Below are 22,322 nucleotides of genomic sequence, written 5' to 3' on the forward strand. Positions count from 1 at the left end.
CGAAAAATGGGCTTGAATGAAACAACGTTTCTGAGAAGTACAAATTAACCCGGAGCAGTATATGACGCAGTCCAGAGGGAATAGTATTTTCAAAAAAATGGCTCTGAGCACTATGGAACTTAACTTCTGAGGTCATCAGTCCCCTAGAACTTAGAACTACTTAAACCTAACTAACCTAAGGACATCACACACATCCATGCCCGAGACCGGATTCGAACCTGCGACCTAGCGGTCGCGCGGTTCCAGATTGTAGCGCCTAGAACCGCTCGGCCACCCCGACCGGTAATAGTATTTTCAATTTACTCACAATCCTCGAGTTTCATTTTTGAACACAACATCCGATACAGACTATAAGCACAGAGTCGCTTTCCGTAATTCTGAAAAGGCCATAACCTTTAGTAATTCGTAATTCACCAGCTCCTCTATGGTCATTTACGGATGTAGTACCCAAACGCCTTTAATTACTTGCAATCACACTTTCTGTGCTCCTCTTTTATACAGTTTTTTCACAAAATATTAGTCCTTGAGTCATTAACGTCCTCTTTTTCACAGACTAGATTTCCAGAAAAACTCATCGTATTACTTTCTTTCTCTATATACTGTCCCTCAATTTCCTGTTCCTCCGACTTTACACACATAAATCCTTCAAGCGTCGGTCTCTCAGAGCAATGGTTCGTTTAAAGACCGAGTGTGGTAGTACTGCAAAAAATTGCGGTCTCTATTTCTCAGTATCTTCGTGTTAAAGCTCTCCGCATGCAGTGGAACATTCAAAAATCGGTCTGAATTTGTCAGTCTAGCGATAAAGTTCGAGGGTGTGATGAAAAGTAAGGCCTCCGAATTTTTTCCTGAAAAATCTTAAAACTTTTTAAATAAAACAAACATTATTAACATTCTGCATCTTTATTCTTCATCTCTACTAATTTATTTCTTAAGATAGTCACCCAGGCGACGAACACGTATTTACCAGAGAAACACCAGCTTGTTGATACCATCACTGTACTTTGTTGACCTCACCTCTGATTGCCCAGCTTCATCACTATCAAAGTGAAGTCCTCGAAGATGTTCTTTAAGTACTTGCAGCAGATGGAAAACGGATGGGACCAAGTCGGAACTGTATGGAGGACGACCGTTGACAGTGAACCAAAGGCATCGTATTGCTGCAGATGTCGCAGAGCTCGTATGTGGTCTGGTATTTTCGTGTTGAAGGAGAGGATGCTCTATGTGTGGACGAACTCTTCGAACTCGAAATTCGATTACAGCACGCTCTTCGCTTGGTTAGATTACTCACCACCATGTTACACGCTACAATTCGGAGCCCTCGAGAGGCAGAGGACTGCAAATATATAACAGAAAAGAGTAAGATGAAACTTCCCGGCAGATTAAAACTGTGTGCCCGACCGAGACTCGAACTCGGGACCTTTGCCTTTCGCGGGCAAGCGCTCTACCATCTGAGCTACCGAAGCACGACTCACGCGCCGTCTCACAGCTTTACTTCTGCCAGTATCTCGTCTCCTACCTTCCAAACTTTACAGGAGAGCTTCTGTAAAGTTTGGAAGGTAGGAGACGAGATACTGGCAGAAGCTGTGAGACCGGGCGTGAGTCGTGCTTCGGTAGCTCAGATGGTAGAGCGCTTGCCCGCGAAAGGCAAAGGTCTCGAGTTCGAGTCTCGGTCGGGCACACAGTTTTAATCTGCCAGGAAGTTTCATATCAGCGCACACTCCGCTGCAGAGTGAAAATCTCATTCTGGAAAGAGTAAGATGTTTATGAAGTGTGCTGGGTGCAAAAAAAGGAAAATGGTGTGTAAGTTGGTAACGTGTTCATCCAGTTTGCCTGGAATATCGTAGAAAGTTGTGCGTCGACTGTGCAAAAGTGCTGTGACTTAATATTTTCAATTCATTTCATTATTACCTTCGTTTACATTTTCTGAAAGCATTTATAGACGAGAATATCGTGAGCGGTGTTACAGTATTAACAATCATTTCAAGACTTACAATGACTACATACACGCATGATATTTCGTGTTTATTTTAAATAATGTAAGCAACAAAATCTTTATGCATGCTGAATACCATTAAATTTACTTACAATAAAAATTAACTGACGGCTTATTTAATTTTTGTCAACTACTACGGAGTTCTGTGATAAAAAACGTTACAAGTTCTAAGACACCTTATGTTTCTAGATGCGCACATTTCTGAGATGTTACACGTTAAGAGTTTATGTTTCTGGTCGTAGTAACAGTAGAACGGAAACTCCACACGTACAGTACTTACATACATGCAATTAAAGAAACCGAAAGGAAAAAATATATAGAAAACGCAACAGGAAAATTCCATCAGATTACAAACTAGCACTATAAATGTGTTATGATAGGACTGTATATCAAAGACTATTTGCATAAAGTAATTCTGATGGTTAATCTGTTTACAAAGTATGTTGCTATCAAGTCTTCGAATGAAGCACCAGAGAAACGATTGAATTCACGACATCCAGGGATTTATGCCACTATGTGATATTTTCATTTATTTGGAGACGTGCATATGCGGCCTGAGGTGGCATAATGCCGAAACTAGTAGCCTTCAAAATAAAATAAAATAACATCTTAAGTTACACGGGTGTTGGAGAATTTCATTGACATTGAAAATTACTTAACCAGACGATCTCCCCTGTCCATTATGGACCAACAGAGAATAACTGAGAACGTTGGGTACCGAAGCTGCTCTGAGATGAAGATGTTGGGAAACGATAAAAATTTGTGAAGCATCGCATCATAAAAGAAGTTTTCATCAGGCTTTTGTCAGCAGGCGACTATGAGAAAAAGACTGAAAAACCGACGAAAGAATAACGTTCTACGAGTCGGGGTGTGAAATGTCAGACGTCTGAACATGGTAGGGAAGCCAGAAAATCTGAATAGGCATATGTTAAGGCTCAGTCTAAATATTGTGGGTGACAGTGATGTGACCTGGAAAGACGACCAAGATTTCTGGTCAGATAAGTACAGGGTAATATCAGCAGCAGCAGAAAATAGTATAACTGGAGAAGGATTCGTTATGAGTCTCACGGTAGGGCGCAGAGTGAGTTACTGCGAACAATTCAGTGATAGGGTTTATCTCTCAGATAGTCAGCAAAGTAGAATCGACAATGGTAGTTCAGTTATATATGCCGAAGTCGCAAGCAGTAGATGAAGACTTAGAGAAAGTGTACGAGGGCATTAAACTTGTAATTCAGTACATAACGGGACATCAAAATTTAACAGTCATAGGAAACTGAAACGCAGTAATAGGGAAGGAGCAGATGAAATGATTATGGGATAATACGACCTTAGTACTATGAATGAGAGAGGAGAATGACTAAGTGAGTTCTCCAATAAATTTCAGCTAGTAATAGCGAATAGTCTATTCAAGAATCACAAGAGGAGGAGGTATACTTGGAAATGGCCAATGATACGGGGAGATTTCAGTTAGATTACATCGTGGTCAGACAGAGATCCAGAAATCAGATACTCTATTGTAAGGCGTACCCAGGACTAGGTATAGATCACCATCGAGTAGTGATGAAGAGCAGGCTGAAGTTCAAGACTAGTCAGGAAGAATCAATGCGCGAGTAAGTGGTATACGGAAGTACTAACGAGTGAAGCTATAGATACCGCGATAATGAATAGCTTTGTAGGCAGTTCAGTTGAAGAGGAATGGACAACTCTAAAAAGGGCAATTACAGAAGTTGGAAACAAAAACATAGATACAAACAAGGTAACTGCGAAGAAACCATGGGTAACAGAAGTCGACTGATGAAAGAATGAAGTACAAACATGTTCATGGAAATTTAAGAATACAGAAATACAAGTCACCTACCAATAAAATAAGGAGGTGCAGGGAAGCTAAGGCGAAATGACTGCATAAAAAATATTAAGAAATCGAAAAAGAAATGACGGTCTGAAGGACAGACTCAGCATATAGAAAAGTAAAACGACCTCCTGGGAAATTAAAAGCAAGGGTGGTAACATAAGAATACGATGGCAGTTCCACTGTTAAATGCAGACGAGAGAGCGAGTAGGTGAAAAGAGCACACGGAAGGCAACTATGAGGGGAAGACTTGTCTAATGTGATAGAAGAAGAAACAAGCATTGACAGGGAAAAGATAGGGCTTCCAGTATTATAAACAGAATTTGAAAGGGCTTTGCGTGACTTAAGATCGAATAACGCAAAAAGGATAGATACCCTTGCGTTATAATATCTAAAATAGTTAGGGGAAGTGGTATCAAAACGGCTATTAGTATTGCGGTGTAGAACACATGAGTCTGGCGATATACCATCTCACTTTAGGAAAAACATTATCCACTCAATGACGAAGATAGCAAGAGACGACAAGTGCGAGAATTATCACGCAGTCAGCTTAACAGCTCATGCATCCAACTTGCTGATGGAAATGGAAATACCGTATGGCTAGGGCCTCCCATCGGGTAGACCGTTCGCCTGGTGCAAGTCTTTCGTGTTGACGCCACTTTAGCGACTTGCGTATCGATAGAAACAAGGACGGAAATAAAAAGAAGGTTCAAGAGTGGAATTAAAACACAATGTGAAAGGATAGCAATGATAAGATTCCCTGACGAGAGTGCTGTAGTCGGTGAAAGTGAAGAAGAACTACCAACTACAGGACCTGTCGAATGGAACAGTCTAGTGAGTACAGAGTACGAGTTGAGAGAAAATCGAAGAGAGACGAAAGTAATGAGAAACAGAAGAAATGAAAACACTGAGAAACGTAACATCAGGATTGGTGATCACGAAGTAAATACTGTTACCTAAGCAGAAAAATAGGCTGTGATGAACAGAGCTAGGACATAATAAAGCAGGCTAGAAAATACAAAAAGTGCATTCCGGCCAAGAGAAGTCTATTAGTATCAAACATAGGCTTTAATTTGAGTAAGACATTTATAAGACTGTACGTTTGGAGCACAGCCTTGAGACATGGGCTGTGGGAAAATTGCAACACAACAGAATCGAAGCATTTGAGATGTGGCAAGTGCTACTCCGAGATGGCATGTTGGCGCAGGAGAGAAATCCGCTGCGTTCCGAATCTTATCAGAGGACCGACGACTCAGAAAAAGAAAAACAACAGTCAGCAGCTGATATACATCGCAGGAACTACATGGCATTAGGGTGAATTAGAACTATTTATTTATTTATTTATTTACGGTTAGTTCAACGTCTACCTTCGGATACAACAAGTTGGGCAGTATACGTCACATATCAATCATCTTGAACCATAAAGTCACATTAGCTGTCAAGCTAATTGACATGTGACTTATGTCGGCCAGTTTTTTGTATCAGTTGATGGTCGTTGACTGAAACCGGTAACAAATAAATAAAATGTTCTAATACAGCCAGTGCCATGGGTGTCCTTAAATAATAAATAAGAAAAGAAACGTGAAGATTAGAACGGACGGATAAAACTCGGAGCTAGCAAATAGTCTACTCCTCTTGAATCTCACCAAGGGAACCACCGAGAGTGATGATCTCTCGCAGGCATTAAATATTAATCCTGAACATTTAATGTCACACAGATAAAGTATGTAATTTGTCGATTAAAGTATGTTTTGAGTAATATTTCATCCAGCTACTGTAATAAGCATTTCAGGATAATAGTTTGTCAGCCGGCATATAGTGAGTAATGCTTCGTTCACCTAATGTGAAGCATATCTGGATAAAATACAGTTGTCAGTAGCTCGGATATTTTTTGTCCGATTTGTTTATGGGAATAAATTAATTTTTATCTTGAGAAACTTGTAAAATGTGCGTTTTTATGAATTATTAGATCTTGACCATTCAATTATCAAAAGTACAAAAAATGTATGGCACACACATATTTAGCATTATTTTCGAAGACGTTAGTTATCTTCTTCGCGAAAGCAGAGTGACATATGATTTCCAAAACTTTACCTACTGATTATTGTAAACATAAATTGAAGGTCTACAGTAAATAAAGCACATCGAAGTACATATGCTCCTTCCTTCTGACACAACATTCATATACATAGATGTGATTCATTTATTCAAAAGTGTCAACGTGTGTTTACAGCAGTCACATACATTATGTACATTTTCTTCTGTGAGGAAGATGTTGACCTCTGCTATCATCTTCGCGAAAGCAGAGTGACATATGATTTCCAAAACTTTACCTACTGAGTATTGTAAACATAAATTGAAGGTCTGCAGTAAATAAAGCGCATCGAAGTACATATGCTCCTTCCTTCTGACACAACATTCATATACATAGATGTGATTCATTTATTCAAAAGTGTCAACGTGTGTTTACAGCAGTCACATACATTATGTACATTTTCTTCTGTGAGGAAGATATTGACCTCTGCTAAACCAATACTAATTAAGTTTCTGTAATACACTAATTATATTTTATGTAAATGCACGGCCAAGGTCCCTAATTTAGTATGCTTCTGAAGATGACCATCTGTTTTTTCGAACCAATAAAGGGAAATAAAAAAATATGTGCGACTGACGATTGAATTTTATTTGGAAATTACATGGGTTAAATTTTAGTCCACTATCTGTCTGGTGTTCGAACAATCTATCGTCAGGAGTACGGATCTGGAAATCGGAACTAAGTCAAATCACACTTGAAAGTGAAGGTAATAGCAGCCCGCAACAAGCCTCAAAACATTTCAGGTTCATTATAATAGTCTTAATCGTAAGCTTTCGCTAACACATAGTCAGATTTGTGTTTATTTGTTCGTATTTTTGATCAATTAGCTTTGAGAATCAGACACATGTTCGTCATTTATACTGGTAGGTGTATTATGAGTGAAAGTAGCTCCGTCGCAACTGCTTGGGATACAAACATAGAAAGAGCCTCTTATACACAAATTGGCGACTCTGTCTAAATCTTTTGTTTGCTGCCTCTTGACCTTACGCTGGTTGCTTGCGATTGATAAGGACTAATTTCTGTCTTACGAAAACTAAATATAGATAAAGCTGTACAGAACAGTCTGTCTACTTGTGTTCATAGCAAATTGGTAAACACTAGCTATTATCTACTTGTTTGTTTTCTTTTGTTGAACAACTCACAGATATTCAGGTTCAACATTAACTGACAAACCTTAATGGAGACCGTAAAAAACCATTATCTGAATACTTACACAGCTGCTGTATTGGCACTCCGGTTAATCAGTATTCACTTAATGAATTTTCAAGACTGAATTAATTAAAAAATGCAGAAAAGTCAAGATGGTGGTTTTAATGCTTCAGCTGCTGTCTGTAGTCTCCCTCCGTTGAGTACATCGTTTCATACCAACTGTAGTTCTCAGATAAGTCCTCCTTTGGAATGTCCTTCAACTCTCGCATCACACTGGATTGGAGTTATGTCGTTGAAGTATATGTAATTCATATGAATTTCTACACTTTGTCGTTTTGTGGTAAGTTGGTTGTGATAACACCAAGTACCGTCACCTGTAATGACTTTTTTCCACAAAAGAACTGCTCGTACTTAACGTTTCAATCACGCCGCGGCAGTCGTCTACCCGGTTGTTTTGTTCGTGTTTCAAGGTGTGTGGGATAAACTTTGCACACACATTCGTTTGCTTCAAACATTCTGCGGGAAGCCCTGAACACTTGAGTTAAAGGTGTCGCTCCGTCGCGATTTGTGACATAACGTTTTCACACTACGGACGGTTCCTTAACATTGGCTGCTACAGCTGACTGGTATAATGCTTATCTGTTGTGTTAGTTGCTAGTCCAGGCTGCTACCGTAGCTACCTTGCTGACAACGCTTGTACGCCAGGAATAAATTAGACCTCGGAACTTGTTAGACGGACCGCAAGTATTTGGAGAGAAGTTAGAGATTTCCCTTGATTTCATTTTGTGACGTGTGTTTTTGAGTGTTGTGCGATGTATTGAGACATAGTGCAAATTTATAAGTCAGAGTTGAAGTCGCACATCAGTAGAAGTGAATCTATACAAATAGTAATAATTTACGATGTAGTATGAACAGCATTTGGTTTTAAACGACAGTGACGATAATGTTTTGTTTTGGAATTTATTTCGTTTTAGAGAATTTGTTTTTCTATGTACTTGTGGTCAGTAATAGTGTTCCAGCTCGGATAACAGGTTGAAAGAAATAGCAGAAAAACATAAGAAAAATTGGACTACATAAAAATGGGCCGGGCCAAGCTAAATCAAGATGAAGTTAAACAGAATTTTGCATCAAATGAACATCTGAAGAGTTCTCATGATGTACACAATTTTTATTTCAGTGTGTTTTTGAGTAGAATAACAGGTTTCAGCTATGCAACAGCCATCTTTAGGTTCTGCTGTAGAAATAAAAAAAGCACATTACTACATTAAAAGAATAAAGACTAATCACAGAAGCCATAATAAGAAAGACAATACACCCGTTAGTTTGGTGCACAGCAACAAGTATTAAAATATAGAAATAAACGAGCCAAAACCGCCATGCATGCTTCAACAAGTCATATGTGTAGGATGCAAGTTCTCAATTGGGGGAGATCTGGCGACCTCGCTGGCCAAGGTAGGGTTTGGCAAGCACGAAGTCAAGCAGTATAACTCTCGCCGTGTGCGGGCGAAAATCACCTTCCTGAAATGTAAGCCTAGGATGGCTCACCATGAATAGCAACAAAATGGGGCGTAGAATTATCTTCGACATATTGCTTTGTTGTAAGGGTGCCACGGATCGCGACCAGTGGCTTCCTTTTATGAAATGAAGTGGAACCCTAGACTATCACTCGTGGTTGTGGGGCCGTAAGGCGGGTGAGGATCAGGTTGGCATCCGGCGCTGCCCTGGGAGTCGCCAGACACGTTTTCGGCAGCACAGTTCGAAGTGGAGCTCATTACTGAAGACCTGGAAATGATTAGAGTAAGGCTAAGGGGAGAAAAAGAGCTAGGTGAATATGTTACGTTAGGTCTGAGGAAGGCAGTGCAGGACACAAAACGAGACACTTTTGGTTTTTCCTTCAAGTGATCTGCACAGTTAACATTACCTTACTGAGCGAAGTACGTCAAGATGAAGAAGAATAACTATATGCTTGAATTATTCAGCTTGGGTAAAATAATAATGGTGAAGCGAATGGAAGTGGCCTGTTTATTTCGAGCACCAGCGGAAAAGGCGAGTTCGAATTATGGTGTCCGTAGATGACATGCACATTATAGCGACGAAACAGAGGGAATGGGGGTCTTTTAGTGCATTTGGGAACGGAGTGTTTGGCGTATGATGTTTATTGTTGTTGATTGAGGTCAGAGGTGCATATTACAGGGGTGAACAAGTCTATACATGAGAGTATCTCGGTCTTCAAAACATAGATATACAGTTTATAAACTGGTCGAATATATATATATATATATATATATATAGGGTGTTACTAAAAGGTACGGTCAGACTTTCAGGAAACATTCCTCACACACAATGAAAGAAAATATGTTATGTGGACATGTGCCCGGAAACGCTTACTTCCCATGTTAGAGCTCATTTTATTACTTCTTTTCAAATCACATTAATCATGGAATGCAAACACACAGCAACAGAACGTACCAGCGTGACTTCAAACACTTTGTTACAGGAAATATTCAAAATGTCCTGCGTTAGCGAGGATACATGCATTCACCCTCCGTCGCATGGAATCCCTGATGCGCTGATGCAGCCCTAGAGAATGGCGTATTGTATCATAGCCGTTCACAATACGAGCACGAAGAGTCTCTACATTTGGTACCGGGGTTGCATAGACAAGAGCTTTCAAATGCCCCCATAAATGAAAGTCAAGAGGGTTGAGGTCAGGAAAGCGTGGAGGCCATGGAATTGGTAAATCCGTCCGCCTCTACCAATCCATCGGTCACCGAATCTGTTGTTGAGAAGCGTACGAACACTTCGACTGAAATGTGCAGGAGCTCCATCTTGCATGAACCACATGTGGTGTCGTACTTGGAAAGACACATGTTTTAGCAGCACAGGTAGAGTATCCCGTATGAAATCATGGCGGTGAATCGAGGAAGTACAGTACATACTGACGAAACTAAAATGAGCTCTAACATGGAAATTAAGCGTTTCCGGACACATGTCCACATAACATCTTTTCTTTATTTGTGTGTGAGGAATGTTTCCTGAAAGTTTGACCGTAACTTTTTGTAACACCCTGTATATATATATATATATATATATATATATATATATATATATATATGTGTGTGTGTGTGTGTGTGTGTGTGTGTGTGAGAGAGAGAGAGAGAGAGAGAGAGAGAGAGAGAGAGAGAGAGAGAGAGAGAGAGTGTGAGTGCGTGTGTGTGCGTGCGTGTAAGAAATTTCTGCTGATTATTGCATTTGATTTATCCTGGCGTTCTCTCTTAATGTAAGACCTATCACGTCTATTATAGTTAGATAATAAACAAGTTTTCGGGACAGAGCACAAACACTAACATCGATAATGATTAAAGTGAATATAGGCAGGACAAGGTGATATATTTTGAAAACCACATATTAAACCGCACTGTGAACCATTAAATGAATCTTTCCCTAACGACAACATTTTAAACATACAAATTGGTAATCAGACAATCAAACATCATATTAGCACGTTGCCGCAGCTTTACACACTAGTCTATTCAAGCCTCTCCATCTCTGGGTAACTACTGCAGCCTCTATTCACAAATATCTCCAATGGATTTCGATGACACCGTAAAGATAATAAGCCACACAAAAAACAGAAACGTGACAGTGGAGACAGCATCTTTCCAAGTTTTTAACTCTCATTACGGTTGTTCGATAAGATCACCATTTGCTATGTGACAAAATGTTAATACGTTTATACATATCACACGGTCCACAGACCGCAGGTAGCAGCACTAGCAGTGGAAAGTGTGTACAAAGTGTGTCAGAAACTGAGCGATTAATCTGACATCGAAAAAGTTCAGGTTTATGAACTGTCTGCCACTGTGGCTAAAGCATGCCGTGCATAGCAGAATACTACTACCCAAAACCGGTGACCGAGGCAACTGTGGTACACTAAGGGCCGTAGATGACAGGGGTGAAAGATGGCTGCAGGCAAAGACACGTGCAACTGCTGAGTAACCGACCATCAGATGAACCACGGGGCTACCAATACTGTCTCCTCAACGACATCTGGGCCTCCGCAACACACACCTGATTGATGCACCCATGCTGCCTGCTGCCATCGGCGACGAAGGCTGTGATGTGCACACCAGTACCGCAACTAGACTGAACGGTGACAGATGGTCTTTTCAGATTCATCGCGTGTTATGCTTCAAAGGGCAGGTGGTCATCGGTGTGTACAGAGTGAAAAACTTGCAAGGAAAGGGTCCAGGCCAGAGGAGTGTTTGGTATGGTTTGAGGAATGCTTAGTGCCATTCCCCTGGTGATGTCATCGTTTTGGATTTCTTGGGGTTCATGTCCATCACTGAAAGCAGTTTGTTTTTCCTCAGCACGATGGCATCTGCCAGGAGAATACTGCAAAGTGTCACGAGTTCGCAGTGTACGTGCGTGGCTTGAAGATCACTACGATGAGATTGTCGTACTCCCCGAGCCACGAAACTATGACTTAAATCCAAAAGAGAGTATTTGGGTCTACCGCGATCGGTCTGTTGGATCTATGGATCCTCAGCCGAGAAACCTAGCGCAGCTGGTCACAGCAGCGACATTGGCATGGCTCCACATGCCCGTCAGTACCTTCCAGAACCTCACTGATTCTTCCTGCTCGTCCGTGCTGCAAGATATTGGTATACAGGCTTTTGACAGGTGGTCACATTATGTGATTGGACAGTGTAGCTGAAGTCACTTCCGCTGCTGCCCATGAATTCGCAACGACAGCACCCCCATATGGAAATATTTTCATTGGGATGCCTGTCTCCTGGAATGTACCACTAAGACGAGACAAAACGGAGCAAATGATTTGCCTACACGTCGTGACACACCTGCCCCTTATCAAGCGCTTTCAAAGTACGCCATGACGTCTGTATCCACTGAAATGGGTCTCTTTTCTGTATGACACGTAGTTTCCATGTAGTTATCTTCTGAAAACCCAGAGGTGCTTATGAATAACTCCGTATTTCCAATTCCTTAGGATGTGTCCTATCAATCTATCCCTTCCACTACAAAGTTCTTCCCTTTCAGATTCGATTCCATACTCTTGATTAGTTATCCGATGTTCTCATATTACCTTCAGAATTCTTCTGTAATGCCACTTTTAAATAGTTTCTCTCCAATTGGCAGTCTTGTCTCCGTTTCATTGGGACTGGGTAGACACGACAACCGTTGCCCTGGATCACGCCAGCCTAAGCAAAGTGACGACGATCACAGTACAAAAGTTTCAATGACTCACTAGAGGACAAGGAGCGCCAAGAATAACACAGGCACAGTGGATTGTTATCAACCTCTCGAATCAAATTTTCATGACGGGACTATTTCATCCCAAAGGTTGTAAGAAGTCCGAGCAGATGTAATTTCGATGTATTGCTCATGCGCTGCCTGCGATATGCAAGGTCTCTGACCAGAGAGCAGTGTTGACTACAGTAGGAACTGTGTAGCTGTAGCTGTAAGTTGTTGCTAGTCTGGAGTCTGCCCTGGTCTGGTCTGGTGTATCGTGTTGGCTGGCCCGGTCGCGGTGCAGCGATGTCGGGGCCTGAGTATTAATGTATAAGGTAAAAAAAAAAACAGCCTCGCGCATATGTAGTAATGTTATCTCAAGTCCCATGTAAATGTTTTAAAACTCTCGTAATAATAATCTTCCTCATAAAAAATAACTTTTAACAACCATTCATTTCAATTTAAAGAATTTACTAATTTCTGCCATCCATGATCATCCCGATTATTGCAGTAGAAAAATCAGTTACTTCCTTTCATAAATGACAGATAGGTCGGCCAGCATTGCACAGAGCTGTGCAGGAAAAATTTATTGTAAGAGTAGATATATCCGGCGACTTCATTGAGGTAAGAATTTTTCCTTTTTTTATTCGGAATGATCTTTCAGGGCCATGACGCAGCACTGCTGTCGTCCAAAATTTACCAGGTTAAATTCACTGTGAATTATTGAAAAGTCATAAGTGAGCGACAATTTCATTGAGAGGTTAGTTACATTGTTTTATTACCAGGTTACTGAATTTATTTTTTTTATTGGGATGTTATACTGAATGTGAACAACATAATTATAATTTTTACTGTTGAGAGGTTTAAGAATTTTTCTGTTTTGAGGTTACGCTAAATGTGAATGAATTTTGAGCTTACATTAAATGAGAAAGAATTTTGTAGGGAAGTTACAAATGAGAAAGAATTTTGTGGGGAGGTTACAAATGAGAAAGAATTTTGTGGGGAGGTTAACTAAATTAGAATCCTACTCATATTATTTATTATATTTTTTGTGGGGAGGTTACAAGGTATAAACACTTCACCAACGGCTCGCCGAACACTGGTCGTGGATATTATCAACACAGTGGAGCCGTCTGTCAGGCATCTCTCGCAAGACGGGCAACAAGCTATACTGTGGCCATGCTGAGAGACAAGGTCTTCGAGCCTTACATGTGTCTGTCGCCCTGAATTCTGCACATTATAAAAAAAAACTGTTACTGGCTGATAGCACCTACCAGTTACTCAAGAGAGGTCCAATTCCCACAATCAGTAGAAAAACAGGGCAGCTTTGAAAAACTCGGGGCTTCTGATGAAGTTGTTAAAAGCCTAAAGCCTCGCGCCACCAGACCACCTAGACTATTTGGTTTGCCAGAAACACATAAATAGGTCAAGACTCGCAGACGAGTGATTTGGCGCAACAATTTCTCGCACTTTCATGTTACGAAATACCTGACAAAGCTTTTGATGACTAACGTTAGTTAATACATTTATCACATCAGGGATTCTAAGGATTTCTTTGAGATAATTAAGCGCATGCAGGAGCTAGCCCCAAGAAACGTTGTGGGGAACCTATATATTTTGTCTTTATTCTTGAAAATACCAATAGCAGATGCGTTGGAACTTCCAGTTGCCCTTTATAGACCTGGCATTACAAAACCTTTTAAACACGTCTCAATGAGCACTTTCTGTGCAATGGGGAATATTGTAAATTACAGATGGTACGGCTATGGGTTCTCCCTTATCACCACCCGTTGCTAACTTCTTTAAATTAGATTTTAAACAATTGCCTTTACATTCTGTTCCTCTCTGTCAAACGTGGGAAGGCAAGCTCTCATGTCTGGACGTGTTGGTCATTTTGTACACAAAAAACGAATTAACACATATCTTTATTCAAATGTGAGCAGTTTGTACCATCCAGCTTGTAGCTTAGGACTGAGGTCAGTTGGTGATTTGGCTGCGTTTGTGCAGTCCTTGACTTATTTTACCGAAAACATTTACTGAAAACATAATGACCTCACACGAACAAATTACGAGAGTAGTATACGAAGAAATAATGACCACTCAGTGCTATATTGTCCAGAGCTAGCACTTGTACAATTTGGCTATCGAATAATCGCACTGTAAATGAAATACTCCTTAAACAATACCATTAAACAGCTACAGTCCCAGTGACATATAAAGTGAGCACCAAACAAGTACAACAAATGCACAATGAAATATTACACAAGGCCCCAACTAATAAATGAATTATTTCAGAATAACATCTAACTATACTAACCAGTGCCAACGGATTTTCCGCAGTAGTAACACTGGTTCCCGTCAGATCACCGGAGTTAAACGCTGTCGGGTTTGGCTAGCATTTGAATGGGTGACCGCCCAGTCTACCGAGCGTTGTTGGAAAAGCGGGCTTCACACAGCCATTGAGAGGCAAAATGATGAGGTCCTTGATTGAGAAGTAGTGGTTACGTTGTCGTAAGCTGTCATACGGCCGGAACAAAAGTGTGCTGACCACATGCCCCTCCATATCCCCACCCAGTGACGCCTGTGGGCTGGGGATGATATGGCGGCCGGTCGGTACTGTTGGGCCTTCCGAGCCCTGTTCGGGGGGAGTCTAGTTTTTACTACTAAACAGCACCTACAGCAATTACTATTACAACAGTCAACCAGGTTATGAATCTATGTACGCTATGAACGAAGGTAACCACTAGAAATTCTGTAACTTAAAGGTCTACGCAATATGGACTAAGCTCTCAGTATAACAAACAAATAATGCACAGAACTTTCAGTCTGAGATACGTTAAAACACACAAGCAGATTAAGAAGGAACACGTCGCAAGAAGACCATTCCGCCGACACAGTCACGTAATGTAATATAATAACTGAAATGAGCAAGCACACTCAAAACACATACACCATCCCCTTCATTTACACAGTACTCGCTGCAAATGACTCTTAATTTGACCACTTGTTAACTGACAAGGAATCACTGCATAGCACTAAACTATACTCGTAGTTCTCCGTCTTCACAAAACAAAAATATTCTTCAGTGGCCTCTACGGACGGCAGAAGAGAAGAAGCATTCTGTCCCGGGATATTTGTTACACACAGCGCAGGCAATTTCAGACCATGATCACATGGGATCTGAATTAAATACTTTTAAAATATTTTCATGGGCAACGGATACAAATTATACAGGGTGATTCAAAAAGAATACCACAACTTTAGGAATTTAAAACTCTGCAACGACAAAAGGCAGAGCTAAGCACTATCTGTCGGCGAATTAAGGGAGCTATAAAGTTTCATTTAGTTGTACATTTGTTCGCTTGGAAGTGAATCGACGAGAATCCGCGGGAAACAACTCAGTATGAACGTGACTCGCCTAAGGTGAAAGTTTTCTGTGTCATTTCAGCCAATAAGGTTTTTGGTCGCTTTTTCTTCGAAGGTGCTACTGTAACTGGACTACAGTTTCTGGAGATGTTAGAGAATTGGCTGTTCCCTCAGCTCGAACAAGAAGCACAACAATTCATATTTCAGCAGGATGGAGCGCCACCACATTGGCACTTATCTGTCCGTAACTACCTGAACGTCAACTACCCGAGGCGATGGATCGGCCGCCAGGCAGCCCGTGACAGAGCACTTCATCACTGGCCTCCAAGAAGCCCTGATCTTAACCCCTGCGATTTTTTCTTATGGGAGTATGTTAAGGATATGGTGTTTCAGCCACCTCTCCCAGCCATCATTGATGATTTGAAACGAGAAATAACAGCAGCTATCGAAACTGTTACGCCTGATATGCTACAGAGAGTATGGAACGAGTTGGAGTATCGGGTTGATATTGCTCGAGTGTCTGGAGGGGGCCATATTGAACATCTCTGAACTTGTTTTTGAGTGAAAAAAAACTTTTTTAAATACTCTTTGTAATGATGTATAACAGAAGTTTATATTATGTTTCTTTCATTAAATACACATTTTTAAAGTTGTGGTATTCTTTTTGAATCACCCTGTATAAAATTGGAGTTGCATTTCCTGAGTAAATAAAGGCGCAAATTCATACAGTGAATGGAAGAAGACAAACATAGAGCTGTCCTCCCATGCCGCAGAGCGACTTCATGCAAAATAGGGCGCCTTCTGTGTAAATTTGTAATCAGATCAGTTTCCTGACCACCGTGGAAAATTAATGATTTGCGGCGCCCAGTGACAGACGTCCTGAATTGAAGAATACCTGTTGTGTAGAATGTGTCATGTGTATGTGGCGAAACTTACGTAGGGCAGACAATATGCTCAATAGCCGAGCGCTGCAATGAACAAAGACGACAGAGGCACATCAAGTAGAGGAACCTGAAGAAATTAGAGATAGGAACATAGTCTTACATAGGAGCACAATAAGACTTAAGCAAAAAAAATGAAAATAAAAACCAGAACGGTCCTCTCAAATGCGTCAGAATATTGAGATTTTGTAATAATAGAAGCAGTGAAAGCTCGAATGTTCCTTAAAAATTTCAGTAGAGACGGAGGTTACGATCTGAGCGGTGGCTGGAAAAGATCAAGAGCACTTCAAGCAAACACGAACAGAGATCGTAGCTCTTCAGAGAATACATAATACTGCGATACTCTCCGTTCCTCTTCCGCCACTCAGTCGCGTCCTGGTGGGGTGAGTGGAAAAGGGGGGGGGGGAGGGGTTGGCGTGGTCGTACTGCTGCGTTACCGATTTTGTGCATTTGCTCATACGATTCCGCCCTCCAGGTGACGTCACGGCAATAGTTTTCCACGAAACTTCACCCTGTCCGTCACAAGCCTGAATGACACTATAAACGAAGCACAATTCGCTCGTGGCAGTCATCTCCTGATTAAGAATATGGGGTTAACTATCGAAAGCTCCAATTTAACATTCGATTTGACCTCTTCTGCACAAGCTTATACGAGCTTCTTTTGTCTTCTTATCTGCTGCGCTTATGGTTCACCTTCCACTTCTGCACAATTTTACACTCTAAATTCTTCCAGAAAAGGCTTCCTAACGTTTAAATTTATTTTCAATGGTAACAAATTTCTCTTTGAGCAAATCATTGACAGCTTGCTAGCCTACAGTTCAGAGCCAGTTTACATGCGTATTAGTACCCATAGCGAACCTAATTTGAAAATCTTAAACATGGCTGCGTAATAGCAACTGTGTCATTCTGAATAGATTGATCAGCCAACTAGTTGCAAATAAAGGTTTATTATCCATTGACCATGGTTTCTATATACGTAAGAATATCTTCTTCAGGATCATTGGCCTTATTACATCACATAACGCTAAAATAGACAGATAAAGGCGCGCGGCTCTTATCACGAACGAAATTGATGAAACAAGCTTTATTGCAAGACATGGCTTTACATAGAGCCAGATCTCGCATATGTGACAAGAGCCGCTCGGTTTCATCTAATCTATTGTGGCATCAAGTAATGTAACAAGGCCAATGTTTCTGAAGAAGATATTTTTACAAATATCGATACCGTGGTCAAGGGATAATAAACCTTTGTTTTCAACTGGCTGGCTGATTTTTCAATCTATTCAAACCTAATTGGCTTTTTGTATCTAATCTAATTCCCACAGCATCACCTGATTTAATTCGTCTAATCTCCATTGCTATTATATTACTTTCATTGACCACCTTGTAAATCTGTTTTTAAGACATTATCCATTCCGTTCGTATAATCTTCCACCTTTTGTCTCTCAAACGGAATGGCAATGTAAGGGGTGAACATCAGTTTTTATTTCCTCTCCCGGAACATCGGTTCCATTTCCAGGTATGTATCATTATTTTAATAATGATCGTTCTGTTCAAATGCACAACATAGCATGTCACAACAGCTGCTAAATTTCTAACTTTGAAATGTCAAGAGTCCACAAAATTACAATTTGAGCGTTGGTAATGTCTGCCACTGAATAGCACCAAATAGCTTAATTTCAAAAGCCAGCACCTTCCCAATTACTTTCAAGTCTCCTTAAAATGTCCGAAAGTAACAAAAGTCACGTTGTACATATGATCCGTGTCGTCTTTAGCAAAATCTTAAGTTGAAATCTAATTGCCAGTGCCACAGTGATCGCCATTTCATGTTCTCACATCAGGCTGTGGTGTTACTGCGCTGGCCTTACAAATTAATCTGCGTAGCGACAGCCCTAATATGCTTTCAACCAATTTTTCTTCACACTGCGACATGAGGCGAATTTAGATACACATCTGACTATACAACTTTTAAACCCGAGGTAGAACGGCTATTATCGAAATCAAGATCGATTATACATACATATGCAAAAGTGAATTTTTCCGGCCTGATGCTAATCTTGTAGACCGAAACTGGAAACACAATAAAGAGATTCGCTTAGCGGCTGTCAGTGTCTTTTCACCCATAAAATGCATTTAACTGTCAGTTTTTACACACTCCAGCACACATCTTCACTAACTTGATTAACTTGTTATTGCCAAAGATGGGGTCAGGATGAATTTTATCTGTCGAAGTGAAACGAAGTTATAATCTCCCACACAACATCTGGGAAAACACAACGAAATGTCTCCTATTAGTTTCTATAAATGAGGTTGGTTCCAGGGAAAAGAGCGAAGAATAGGACAGAGTCTCGGAGCTGTGTATGCCCATCACGTTTAACGGGAAGATAACGTCGGGGCATTTGTCTTCCGTACGTGTTTTGCAAGCAGGTTTGAGAGAGAACACAGATATTCAATCTGAGGGGAGAGAATTTCGCTGTTTGTTTCTTTTTACTCCCAGCACGGCTTTGTTAGGGACAAGCAGCGCTGCCTTCGTGGTTACGACGCCGGAGACGACTTTTCCCATCTCGATGCCAGTCGATCTGTTACCTAAGAGTTATGTCAGCGGCGCTCCGTGTTCGAGGACTTGTGAGGAGTAATCGCCCCGGACAAACTGCTGAATGGACAGCCAGCAGAGGAGCGAATTAGGCAGTACATAACGTCATCCGTCACGGATGCTCGGGGCTTCTTACAAGGGAACCTCCCCATCGCACCCCCCCTCACATTTAGTTATAAGTTGGCACAGTGGATAGGCCTTGAAAAACTGAACACAGATCAATCGAGAAAACAGGAAGAAGTTTTGTGGAACTATGAAAAAAATTAGTAAAATATACAAACTGAGTAGTTCATGCGAAGATAGGCAACATCAAGGATAATGTGAGTCTAGGAGCGCCGTGGTCCTGTGGTTAGCGAGAACAGCTACGAAACGAGAGGTCCTAGGTTCAAGCCTTCTCTCGAGTGAAAAGATTAATTTTTTATTTTCAGTTTATGTCACAAACTCTTATGTTTTCATCACTTTTTGCGAGTGATTATCACATCCACAAGAAAACCTAAATGGGGCAAGGTAGAAGAATCTTTTTACCCATGTACAAGTTAGGTGGGTTGACAACATATTCCTGTCATGTGACGCACATGCCGTCACCAGTGTCGTATAGAATATATCAGACGTGTTTTCCTATGGAGCAAGTCGCCGAATTGCCGTCAAATCGGAAGACTTGCACCTGGCGAACTGCCTACTAGACGGGAGGCTCGAGTCACACGACATTTACATTTATTTACATCTTTAGGCAGGAGGATAAATTTAAAACCTCATGGCAACATGACTGATAATGTGTTTGTGAGCGCCCAAGACCAACGCGATGTCATAATCACGAAAGTACTGACAAGTGCTGAGGACTGCTGGATGGACCACCGACGGATACGGTCTGTGATGAGCCATCACATTCACCGACAGGAAACGGAGAAAACTTGCTAGATCTAAAATGAACGCAAATCGTGTTAAGGGCACTAGCGATAAAGAAGATTTCTAGAAACTTTTGGATGAAAGCACTAAAGCACTGAAAGCACTAAAAACACTGGGAGACAACGAAGGCTGCAGTAATGTCAGCTGCGGAAAAACCAGTTTGATACTGAAAGACTGGTTTGACGAAAATGACCAAGACATTCAGGCACTGCTAAACAAAAAGGGAAAGGCACGCCAGGTTTCGTGGAGTAATCCTAAGTCAGTTGTCAAGAAAAGGGAATATCAAAGACTGAAGGCAGAAATGCAGAGGAATATTCGTGCTCTGAAAAACTAATGGCAGACGACGATATCTCAAGCAACATCTAGCAGAAACTAACTAAACTCAGGCAGGACACTGTTGATGGTCATCCGTCCCCCGGAAGGGGACATTAAGCTTAGTGACGCCTTCGCGTCTCACACGCCGATAGCAGGTGCAAATATCGTGTGACAAAAAGTAAAAACACCTACAGCCGTCCTTACGATTTTATTTTATTTTGTCGCAAATATCGTTCTCCCAGTTCCGCCATCCACAGGAGGTCTCCACACCAAGTCGATAGAAGTCTGACCACTGAGTCGTTTTCTACCAAATCTACACAGCGAATAGCTCTCAGAATGATCAAATAGAATGAAAAACTGCTGAGTCCGCTATCATCATTACCAGGTAGAGATGAAAAACTGACAAGTTTGGAGAGTATCAGCAGAATAACCAAGTAGAAATGAAGAACTATCTAGTTCATAGTCTAACAGCTGAATGATTGCTGCGCTCTGTGGCTTGCCCCCTGAGCTCTGAGTAGTGACCTGCCTTGGTCAGGACCCGTAACTTGTCCGACGTGAACTGTTCAAATGTGTGAATTCCTAAGGGACCAAACTGCTGAGGTGATCGGTCCCTAGATTTACACATTACTTAAACTAACCCATGCTAAGAATAACACACACATCCATGCCCGAGGGAGGACTCGAACCACCAGCGGCAGGGGCCGCGCAATCTGTGACATGGCGCCTCAAACTGCACGGCCACTCCGCGTGGCGGCTGACGTGAGATGAAGCTCCCAATCAAAATAATTTATAACGATATGTAAGCGTCTCTAGCATAGAAGGGCCACTCAGACTCGCTCCCACCTCAGGCAGAAAGCAAGCCCAAAACTCACCCCTGCAGAGACATATTTGTGCGCCTGCTTGTCCGAACTCTGCAACTGAAAGCTAAATTTAATGTCCTTGTTTCGCTGCTATCAAGGGCAACGGCCTTGCCGCAGTGGATACACCGATTCCCGTGAGATCACCGCAGCGCTGTCGGGCGTGGCCGGCACTTAGATGGGTGACCATCCAGCCGCCATGCGCTGTTGCCATTTTTCTGGGTGCACTCAGCCTCGTGATGCCAATTGAGGAGCTACTCGACCGATTAGTAGCGGCTCCGGTCAAAGAAAACCATCATAACGACTGCGAGAGCGGTGTGCTGACCACACGCCCCTCCTATCCGCATCCTCACTGAGGATGACACGGCGGTCGGATGGTCGCGATGGGCCACTTGTGGCCTGAAGACGGAGTGCTGTTTCGCTGCTCTGCTCCTCTACGCTGCCGGTGTGAGCGAGCACAAACAAAAACATCATCTCCTGCTGCCGATTTTCTGACGTTGACTTCACGGCGTCCAGCCGCATACCTGCTTGGTGCCATTTTGTCGGCCCCTTGTCAGACAGAAAGTCGCTTACTAATTCATCTTGCAGAAGACAGCCAAGTGAACCGAACACTAGCTAGGATGCTACGCCCAAAAATAACACAAGCACTGTTGTAATCTTTACTACAAGTTAAAGTTATGAAAAAAAAATTAGTGAAAAATTGTTGCACCTGAACCTCATAGTCATTCATTTATTGATAGTAAATTGAAACCTATCACGAGAGTGCTTAGAGCTGTAGCACTGCTATAGCGGTTCATATCAAATATTTTTCCGAAACGTTTCAATGAGAACAATGACCAATGCTAAATCGATGTACTTGTCTCGTGAATGGCCTTCGAAAGCCGTTAAGAACACAGCTGCTGTAATTTAAGACTTAAAACCACATAACAGAGTTTCGTCAAGCTCTGCGTAATATCACTTCATGGAAACCGTGTTTAGACATCTTGAACTATTCGCGAAATAATTTAA

This window comes from Schistocerca cancellata, chromosome 1 (genome assembly GCF_023864275.1).
Source record: "Schistocerca cancellata isolate TAMUIC-IGC-003103 chromosome 1, iqSchCanc2.1, whole genome shotgun sequence".
NCBI lineage: Eukaryota > Metazoa > Arthropoda > Insecta > Orthoptera > Acrididae > Schistocerca > Schistocerca cancellata.